Consider the following 11,385-nt stretch of genomic DNA (forward strand, 5'->3'; position numbering starts at 1 on the left):
AGAACACATTAAAGGATGAGAAAAATACTTAATCCACTTTAAACTATTGGGAGAATTTCAGTTGGCAAACTGGTCATACTGGAATTTGACCATATGCCACCAACACCTCTGTGAAATGTTCTAAAATGTAGTTTCTCAGGAATGAAACAGTTGACTACTGTATTGAGAGGTGAGAGAAGTGTAAAATAATAAACAGTCTAGAAAAAACGTAAGTGAAGACTGAAAGCAATAATGACCGTGCTACCACATACTTTTGAAGTACTTTTTTATCCAAGAATTTCAAATGAATTTTTACACATGTAGTGCAATAATACGGGGAAATATTATGCTGGTGAGACAGAGGAGTAAACTGAGGCATAGTGAATTTACATCACTTGCTTTAGGCAACACAGATGGTTAATGGGAATGCAGGGAATATAATTAGTAATCCTGAATTATACTGTGCTATTTTAATCGCAAGACCTTTTTCTCTCTGCGGTACTTCTTATGTATTTAGGGCCAGATTTGGAAAGATTTATATGAAAATTTGCAGGCAGAAACCTACACAGACTTTCCAAAGCACTGTTCAGTCCAGGAGGAGTTTGGATCCTAAATCACTGTGAGCACCTGGATTTGAGCCTTTCAGAGCTGACCAGAACTGAAGAACTCCAGGATGCATCTCCACATCAGCACATCACTAAGGCAGTGGCTAGTTTAAGAACAAAATATTCAGCTGATCCACTCTACAACCACTCAATATCTGTCAAGCCTCAAATGTTGAAAAAGAGGAAATTTGCTGAGACACAAAACATTGTAGAGTATTCTATTTCTGGGATGTGTTGCCAGCCCTACCTATGGTGTGTGCATTCCCTTAGATGTCTGCCCTTGGCGGTGGTCTGGAAGTTTTTCTCTTGCTTAGAAGTTGAAAAATGAGATCTACAGATCCCTTCAGAGGCTTTGCTCTTCATGGAATTTGTTGTCTTTAAGCACTGATGTGGAAAGTTGTCATCAGACTTGGCAGTTCTCACTCCGAAAATCAAGCTTTGAAGTTTTCCTCACTGTTGAGCGTTTATGATATAAATAAATAAATAAATAAATAAGCAAAAAAGAAAAGTATTTTTATAGGTAGTTTACCAGACTAAACATAGTTGTGAAAACTGTTAAAAAAATAAAATAAAAAAGGAAAGATTCCAAACATAGCAACAACCTCCACAGTGACAAAAATGAAATTTGGGAACTGCTGTCCACCAGCTCCACCACATGGTGAAGCAGTAATTTACATATTGCTTGCTAGAAGGAGAATACACTAAGAACTAAAAGCTTAGTCTGCCTCAATTGCTTCTGCACCTCTTTCTTCAGTGGAGGAGTCCCCAAGAACAAAACCATGACAAAGGCACATGCAAAGTCAAAATGGACTAAGACTGTAATTCCTATCCTTCAGTAGCAGACAGTGTTGTCTAGATGAAAAGCTGTCTCATTCTGCAGGTTGGAAAACATCTTTTCTTACGTGTGTGTAGGTCTCTACATACTGATTTCTGCTTGGACCTCCTATACATGACATAGAATGTTCAATTAATAACAGAGAATTCCCTGGCTCCAGGGACTGAAAAGAAAGACCTCAACCCAACTGTGGTGCTACAAGGTTCCCTTCCTGCTATTCCATGTGCCCATTGGACCTTGGAATTTTCCTGTCCTGTTGTAGCTGGGAATGAGAAGAGCACAAGACAATGGAGAAAGACTCCAGTTCTGGCCTTACTTGATTCACTCCCCACTAGAGATGAACTTCTCTCCATGAAGGAAAGGTTCTTCTGTGCTCCTTTGAGGCACGTGCAGCCCAATGCCTTCCACAGGTGGAACCCACTGGCTCCATGAGAGCAGAGGTTCTTACTGAAGAAGGCAGATGGATCTATCCTGTAAAAAAAATACTTAAAGCAATAAATCCCTTATTCAGAATACAAGTTATCTTGATTGGCCCAAGTCAGCCTAGCAAAGGGGTGATCTAGACTTTTTTTCCTGTAATTTAATAACGGACAGAGCTACAGCACTTGAGTTTATAAAATTCAGTCACAGCTAAATGTTATGTTCCTCAGTGTTAGTACCTACATAATGGTTATATTTCACTCATTTGGAAACATCTCTTTGTTACAAGTCATTACTTAGTATGTAGAGTGTCATGAAAATGACTTAAAATGCAGCCATCATAAGTAGAAAGTGTATCTGGCTCACCAGCTTTTTCTGAGTTTGGCTTTGCAGATACATCATGGAAAACACAGAAACTGTCAAACTGTTGGTTGGTAGCTGCAAACTCCTAACTTGTTAATTACAGAAGTTTCTGCAGGTCTGCTTTTGATTTGAGTGTTCACCTGGTACTATTCAAGCTCATGAATCTGGTATTCTTTAACATTAAAAAAAACATTTTGAAGTTGAAGCACAGTTACATACTGGCATTCTGTGGGTCTGTGTTTTTTTACAAAGAGTATTGTAATACATTCTTAATATAATGTCAGAAAGTACAGTATAATCAATTTTTTTTTAAATTAAGAATGAACTTTATTTAGTCAGATTCTGACACAAGAAGCACCTCCATCTATTTTCTGTCACCAGAAGATTTATGAGAAAATTCAGACAGTGTATGGAGATAGTATTTAAAGTAGCATGGGTTTACCAAGAAGACAGAGAAGATTTAGGAGTACTGGATTTATTTAACACAAAGCAGAAATACTTGTAATACCTGCAAATGCTGTGTGCCTACACAGAAGCAGGGCAGGGTGTCCAGGGGACAGAACATGGAATAAATTACAAGAATATGGAGAACACAGAGTTCTGATCGTTACTCTCTTGACTTCTAGATGTATTAGACTTTTCTGGCCACAGATTTTCAACAGACTTCTGCTTTCTTTAAGCTGTGATTTTTCATTGTCTAGTGATTCACAAGTTACCATGAACTAACAGCCTCATAAACTTGACTAATATTTACTTTAAGATAGTGCAGGAGAGCTTGCCCCATGAAAGGTGAAATAGGAATTCACACACAGGGTAGTGAAGGTGGGTGTGATTCTGTGTCTGGAGATAGGGACTCCATGAAATAAGTGGCCAGAAAATGCTGATATTTTTTTAAATTATCATTTCTAGCTTCTCAATTTAAAGAAAAGCACGAAATCATTATAATTCCACTAGAAATTGTCTCCAGATCAAATAATGGGTTTTATTTTTTTTTCTGAGCTGTCATTTCAGTCTAAGTTCTGTGCGTCGTTATAAGATTTTTCTTTCAAATCCAATTATTTCTCTTTATTTTTTGTTCTGAGTTTCCCCATGGGCTTCCACACTGCTTTCTATGTCATTTAATATACTGTCTACCCACTTCTTTGTAATATAAAAATAATAATTTACTGACTGCACAGTAAAATTTATTCTCATAGTCTTTCCAATAAACAAGTAGGTTTTTTGCACGGGTTCTTTTTAGTCCTATTCTGGTATGACATACAATCTCCTATAGTATGGAGATGGGTTAAAAAAGAGAAACTTTGTATTTTAGCAAGGCTGTCCAATTTTCAGAGGACAGTAATCACTATGATGGACGTAGGAAGAGAAATAATGAGTCTCTGCTGTATTTCTCTTCAGTCCCTGAGTGGAAACCATGAAGCTTTTCAGCCTGATCATTCTTCACATCCAGCCTTGATAAAATTCTCAGCAGTCAGCACAGATTTAAGAAGAAAAAAAAGCATTGCCTGTCTTATTTTTCAACATTTGGAAAGTTTTAAGCAGTATTACAGGTGCAGATGTGGTCATAAATGTATTTTATTTTTCAGAATTACTGTCTAGATTTTAAAACGAAAAATTCAATGCAGATTATGATTTCTGAAAATATTTCTGAGCCCTTGAAAAACTAGAATTTTGAAAAAACAGAACATACAAAATGCATTTTATTTTCACAGATGAGATCTGTATGAAATCAGAATTTCATTTATGATAACCTCTTTAGAGATGGTTGCATATGCAGTACTGGAAAGCCAGGATATCCTGTGATATATAGAAGAGCAGATTCAGAATATCTGTAGACTGAGATATTTGACTGTATCAAAAAAAAAAAAAATAAAATAAAAAAGGAGCTGAGACTGACAAAAAGGGAAAACACCAGTCTGAGGAAAGACAGGTTAACATTTGTGTTTGTCATTTAACCTGTCTAATTCTAAGTCAAAGGGACTGATAATTCTGAGTGTCATCCAGAGAAAAATGTGAAGTGCTTCTTCAGGTAAAAAAATATTCCTGTGGCTTTTTCAATGGACCATTAGGTACAAGCTGAGCTGCTAAAGGGAAAGAGAAAATTGCACTTTTAAGGTCAAATTCTACAATTCAGAAATTTATATATAAACACAAACAATAAAATACTACAGTATAAAAGCAGCATCTTCTAATGAACTTCCTGAGGTATGTAAGTTGCCCACCATTGCTTTTCTTCTCTTGAAATGCTTTTAGTCCTTCTGCTGGGAGGGGACAGGAGAGCATTTGGAAGAGGCCTTTATCAAAGGAGGCTGCTCTTACCTTCAAATCTGATGCTGCTATGGTCAGTTACAAAGAAGGCTGGATACTCTCACAGTTAATTGCTGTTATCTGTCATCTCTGAGATATAGGGATTGGGGTTTTTTCAAGGGAATCTTGGTGACCCCAAAAGTCTGGCTGTGGGGCTGGCAGCCACCTCCTGTGGGTCAAGTCTGGAGGCTGGAGCTCACCAGCAGCAGGACCACTGCAGGCACATTGGGTTGGGCTGGAGTTTTCTGTGCCTTGGAGGTGAAGTTGCCAAAAAAATAAGCAGCTCAGTTTTGACAATGACAAAGCCTTTTTTGAAGCTAATGCCAGTAAGAGAAAGGAGGTGAAATAAGCATCTTCAAAGGGTCTGGAGCAATGGGCACAGTCCTGATAGGAAAGACAATTTGGCCAGTCAGTCACTTTAGTGAGATAGAGACCCACACAGAAGGATTATGGCATGAGTTGATCAGGGAGTAGAAGTGGCCTGGGGAATTCCCTGTGGTGTCTTTGATGGCTTTTTCTTGGGACCGACTGGTTATACTGGAGCAACAGGGGCAGCTAGGCAGGGTGGTCAATACTCAATGGATAGGGCTTTCTTCTAGCATTTGGGACATCCAGCACCACAATCCCCAGCTGGATGAATCAGATCAAGGTCTCTCACATGGATCTCTGACCAAAAAAAATGGTCTTATTGAGTGCAGTTTGCCTAACTATTCTATTCCTTTAGTCTATTAGTTTGCCTAACTAACTATTCCTTGTTCTAAAGAGATGGGATTTGCCTTATACAATTTAGACATCAGTATCAGAGCTAAAGTTTCTAAATTAGCTATCTGAGAGGAATAAACACTTAGCAGACTATTCATTAGGCCTATTTTTAGGTGTAGAGGAAATAAACTTACAGCAGCAATAGCATTAAGGGAAGCAGAGGCTTCTGACTATGTGAGCCAAATGTGGAAAGCAGCTAATGGGAAAGAGAACCTGTCAAAAGGGGCTGGATGATACACAGGGAGAGCTCTCCAGGATACTTATGTGGATGTCAGGCCATGAACTTAATGCCAGTCCTCATTTGCTGGGGAAATCTGACAGCCATCCATAACAATATCCCCAGTTTTATCCCCAGTTTTGGTTCTTCTCCAAGCTAGCAGGTTTCTGACACATTATATATATTGACAAGCAGAACTGTCACACAACATCTGAGTAGTCACACTTCATAAGCATGCTAAGCATGAACACAGAGAGTTCTGCTGAGATGGGAGTAAATTCAGAATAAATACATTGGTAATTTATAAAACAAGAAATACAAACACTGGGTCTGCTGGCCTTCTCAATATGGACAGAACACAGACTTGCAAAACTTGGCCTGATTTCCAAAACTGCTTCTGGAACTGACAAAAGGTGAACAGAAAAGAGGTGGCTTTTACCTGTGCACAAGGTATGAAAACATTTTGATGATGTATACAGAAAAAGGAATAATTTCTGTATGCACAACTGTGGTTTGAATAGAAGCTAAACAGGTCACTCTTATCAAAGAAGGGGTAAAAACTGGCTGCAGCTACATACTAGCCACATTCTCAAGCAGCATCAATCTCCATATCTGAACATCTCACATGACTTCAAAGGGAAACAGAAACCCTCCCCCCCTTTGCATCATTTATAGGGATTTGCTTTGGGTTTTATTTTTTCAACTAAAGGCAATTATGCTGGAAGGTCCACATCAAAGAAAATACCAACCTTAGGCCTTTTTGCACTATCCAGGACAGGGAGTGCAATGGATATTCATCTCTTTAGGATACCTCATCACATGCACTGTCCAGAGTGTGTTTCACAGTATTAATGGTGGTGAGGTTAAAGTCTGGCTTTCCTTAGAAAAGCTGGATGTCATCATAACCAGCTGTTCTGATTTGCTGACTATTTATTAACATCTTAGGTAATTATGCATGGCAGATTTCATGAGAACACAATCATACAGCTTGTGTAAATTAATGCTCTCAATAAAGCCTGCCTGGGCACATGCAGTCAGCTCCTTTGTTGAAGTGTGTTTCTCCCGTTAAAATATTTAGCTATTTCAAGCATATGCCCCCATTCAGGCACAGGCTGTGCATGTTTTCTGTGCTTGTTCTGCATGAAAAACTCTCATTGACCCAAATAAGGGCTCAGTGCATGGGCCATATGCTAAGAATATGGAAGCTGTTTGGGGAATATGTTCATTTTCCATATCCTCATTGTAACCACAGGGTGAGTGTCACTGCTGGATGTTCTTTGCAAAAGGATAAAACTATACTATACCTGTTAGTGGAAGTTTTGTCTCTAAATAAATAGAGAGGATGCTTTAATGTCCATTGCCCCTTGAGATACTCTCAGCTGCCTCTGATTCCTCTGACCAAGGGTGCTGTGATTCTAGGATCAGAGGTCTCTAGGAGAAGGTCCTCCCCATCTATATGGAGGGATCCCAAAATAATGCCAAGTTATTTCTCTTGTCCCAAACTTACTCGTGTTTCTCAGACAATGCATTAAGGTTTGGGGTGAAGCCTTTCTTTATTTCCTGATCAAGTGCAGCCCAGGCAACACAATTCAGTGCATAACAATATGCAATTTATCTCACCTCAGACTTTCATTGTCTGCAATTTAAGCACTTTGTGTGAGTCTGTTGTCTCTGTATGAAGTGAGGAGAAATAAGCACCACCCCAGGTTATTTATTCCATCTTTGTCTAATAACAATGTAGTAAAGACATTTTCACCTGGATGTACAATAAGTCATTTCAGAGATCACTTCAGAACCTGCCTTGGAAAAGGCCATAGTAAAGCAGAGTTTGGGTAGCTGGATATTATTTCTCATTTCAAAAGCCTGAAGGATGTTTTTATTCAGTGACAGGCAGCAATAGGAAAGGACAGGTCTGATGTGGACAAAAAACCTAAGCAACATACTGAGGATTAAAGGTTTGAGCTAGTAGGATTTTCGTTTAAATTTTTTTTTTTTAAAGTTTGTCTTAAAATCAGGCACAAATACTCAGTGCCTGTAGATGTGACAATGTTATTGCAGCTTTTACCATTTTTTTAAAAGGTGTCCTAATTTTATATAGTCCTGTGGTATTTCAGATCCCCTGCTCAGCTGATCATCTCTGTGTGTTAAAGCTAAAATGATTTTGCACCTTTTCTTGCAAACTGCCTAATTTTGTGCTCCCTCCTTCCCTGAGTCTGCAAAAAAATGTTAGCAGAAAACAGTTCCTTAAAAACAAATATTCACCAGTTTGTTAAATTTTGCAGAACTCAAGAACCCAGTAGCTCTATTTAAACTAATACTGATGCCACATTCTTAAAAGAGGTCTAGGTTCACTACAGATCTTGTTCCTTTTCTCATAACCCACTCCACACAAATTTCAGTTTGAAGAGACATATTAATCCTGCTTCAAAAGACATTGTTATAGCAGGGAGGGTACTGTCTTGGTATGGAATGTTTAATAATGTTATTGCTTCTTTTCAAACAATACCCATGTTCTAAGTGAGAAATTCTTGCCTTACATTAGTAATTCCCTTATAAATGGTTTTCTCCGAGCTCAGAGCAGCACTAAGCTGTATATTCAGCACTGTACTCCATCTGCTGTTGTGACATCTTGTTTCTTGCTGTCAGCCTACGCCTACAGATACACAAACATATGCACACTTAGGGACACGCATTGACAACACATGTCCATGGATCTTAGAGCCAGAACATCAGCCTCAGTGAGTTGTTTTGTTTTCCACAGATGCACTTCCCCATAGCTACAACAAGGCAGGGCTCACCAAAAGATGTGTTGCTGTAGCCTCTTGTCCATTGCTGTATGAAGCATGTGGGTAAGAGGGAAGCTCGTGTTTTAGGGTCACCCATTACCATTCTTTTTGATGTATCTGCTGACAGGAGAACCTCCTGGTGCTCCTCTGGCAGGGAAGCTCAGTGGGATGGCGACTTTTCTCAAAAGGACAAGGGCAAAGCCACTGTCCCATTTCACATCAGACAATACCAAATTCCTTACATTGCTATATTATTTCAGTTTCATGATTTTACTGACCACAGCTTTGAGTTGTCATGTACCTGTAAGGTACCACTGCACAAAATGAGTAAAGGGTGTACAGAGAATACAGCAGCACGTGTGGTTGCATTCCCTTTGTGCTGACGTAATTGATGATGCAAAGTGAAAGGCAAGAGTAAATTACATGCCTTGGGGCATGTTGTGAGCCTTTACAGGCAAGATTGATTAATTGCTGACATAAACAGCCTGATTAACTTAGTAAGATTATAATCAGGTCTCAAGCCTTTTGTTTCCACAACAGTAAATCAAAGGAAAGTGAGAAGGCAGAAATTAGATTTGTGTTTCTCTGTGTCTTTCTATTCATATACAAAGAAACATCCACACAGCATAGGTAGAAGGGAGGAATAAGTATCAGCAAGGAAAGGATGTTGGTTCTCTTTATATTATCAAATATGTAGACAAATCTGTGCTTTATTTTCCATATTTTAGGTGCAACCAGTCCATGTGTGCTGTGCAGCTGTGACATAAAACTTCTTTCAAAGAGAGCTAATGCTGAAGAAAGATATTGCAAATATGTGACCTGTGTTCTGGTTTTTTAAAATATTTTTCTAATTTCATTGCTCCAGGACAGAGCTTTATAACTTAAGCCAGAATCATTGAAAAATGTTGCTGCTTTGCTACTGCAGGCAAAATCTGTACAGCATAGGATTTATAATATATACAAACTCTCAGACAGTTCCTTTAAACTTACGGAAACTCCTATAATAGAGTTTTACTGAAGTCCAAAATAATTTCTGGCCAAAGTTTTTGCTGAATCTGTTGAATTCTAAAGCAGGTCTGGGTCTCAGCATGATTTTCATACTGTCTCCTGAACAAAAACCACCTTATATTCCACCCAGGAGCATAACCCATAAAACACACACAATAAGATGTATAGAAATCCATCTCTCCCAGCCTAATGAATTTAATCAAGATCAACAGTTGTGTGAGATCAGTTTTGGCAGGAACCTGTGCAGGTGCAGATTTCTATTGTTGTTCAGTCAAACCATCCAACAGGAGCTCTCTTGTGCTTGAATAACCTCTACCTTTCTTTCCGACATTTTAATGAATGAGAGGGTATGTTTTTGACACGACTTCGTGCAGGATACAAAGCACACACACCATGACAGACTTGATAGGATTCAAAGAGCATTTTTTCCGAAAACTTTCTGAAAGGCAATACACAGCCTCCTGTCCTACAGCTGTCTTAGCTGTAGCTCTTGAATAACAAGGTTGCTGCCTGGGCAAAGAAGATGTGAAGGCAGGAGAAAAGCCACAGAAACACTTGTTTGTCTGACAACAATCTTCCCCCACTGTGGATGTAACCGTGGCATGCTGCATCCATCCTTGTTTGCACCACCAAGGAAGATATTGGCAGCCAGTTATTTCTCATTTTCTCCCATCTCCTTGCCTTCCAGCACTGTCCCTACTTGCTACCAGCATGTTCCTGCCTCTGAGCCCATTTTCCAGGTGCAGCAGCAAGACGCAAGCTTTTGGTAAAAATGTCACCATTTTCCATCTTGCTGGGGTCTTTCTGCACCAAAATGTCCTAAGAGGCTAGGGGAGTTTCTCCAAAGGAAAATTCCTGTATTTTCTCCTTAATTACAGCATCAAAAAGCACAAAACCACCGTTTTCTTCACGGTGAGTTCTTTTTTTGGCTCCCTCAATGTAACAGTGAAGCACCCATCAGCTGACAGCCCCTCGACTTAGGGGGTGCCATGGGGCTGGGTGCTGGTAGGAATATGCAGCCTGCTCACAGCTGGGGATGGGTCCAGAACCTACCAAAATGAGTTGAAAGATGGCCATTGACTCCAGCAGGATCTGGATCAGATCCCTCTGGAAAAATATCCTTGCTGTGAATGGCATACAAGGAAAAGCCATTTATGAAGGAGTCAAATGAAATACTCAAATTGCTTAAATCTATGAACAAATTGCATTTCTACTTATTAGGAATTTTGTCTCATAGGCCCCAGTCCAGTCAGGCACTTATGAAAATATCTCTCCAAGATAGTGTGACCAGCTTGTTGAATCAGGGCAGAAGTGCAGGTATTTTGAGTGAAAAATAGGCAAATTTAATTTATTTTACTTAGAGACATATGATATGTTCAATTTTGCAGTAGCATGTGATTAAAAATGCTGAGATTTTCAATCATACATTTACTGCCTGTGTGTTTAGGAAATCAACTTGCTTAGCTTTTAATATGTAACTGTTTATCTTGGTTCTTTGCTAGAAACGACACGGTTTCATCTTTTTTAGCTAATATTCTCCATTTATCTGTATGTGTCCCAGTTTTGCGAAAATACTGTTTAGATATGTTACATTTTATAGTATGCCTTACTTAATAAATACATCAGAGAAAATTAAAACACAGTTTTATTTTCAGCTGCTCACAGATTGCATTCTATGTTGCCAAAATCACCCAAACCAACCTTCATCTGACTTGCGACATTTTGAATTTATTTGTTGTGTTCTAAGTTGCAGATAATGACCTTTTCAGTGCCATCTGATGTCTGAAATTTCAGATTTAGACACATTCCCTTTTTGTTTATTTTTGACCCCCAGCTGCAAAAGTAAACTTCAAAACCATTGCTTTGGTTAGTCCAAGTATTTGAACTTCCCTGTGGCTGCTGCTATATAAAAACACAGGTATACATTGAAATCCATACTGCACTTTCTCTGCTACAGACAGACATCTGGCCAGCTCTCATCTGCTGACTGTGACCTGAAGCATTTTCCTCTCTCCCTCATTTGTTTGGGCTTTTGCTGAGGTTCAGTAGCTCACACATGCTGATCCATCACTTGTTTTTATTGGCAAACAGGTCCTTCATGAA

This window comes from Heliangelus exortis, chromosome 1 (assembly GCF_036169615.1).
Source record: "Heliangelus exortis chromosome 1, bHelExo1.hap1, whole genome shotgun sequence".
Classification (NCBI taxonomy): domain Eukaryota; kingdom Metazoa; phylum Chordata; class Aves; order Apodiformes; family Trochilidae; genus Heliangelus; species Heliangelus exortis.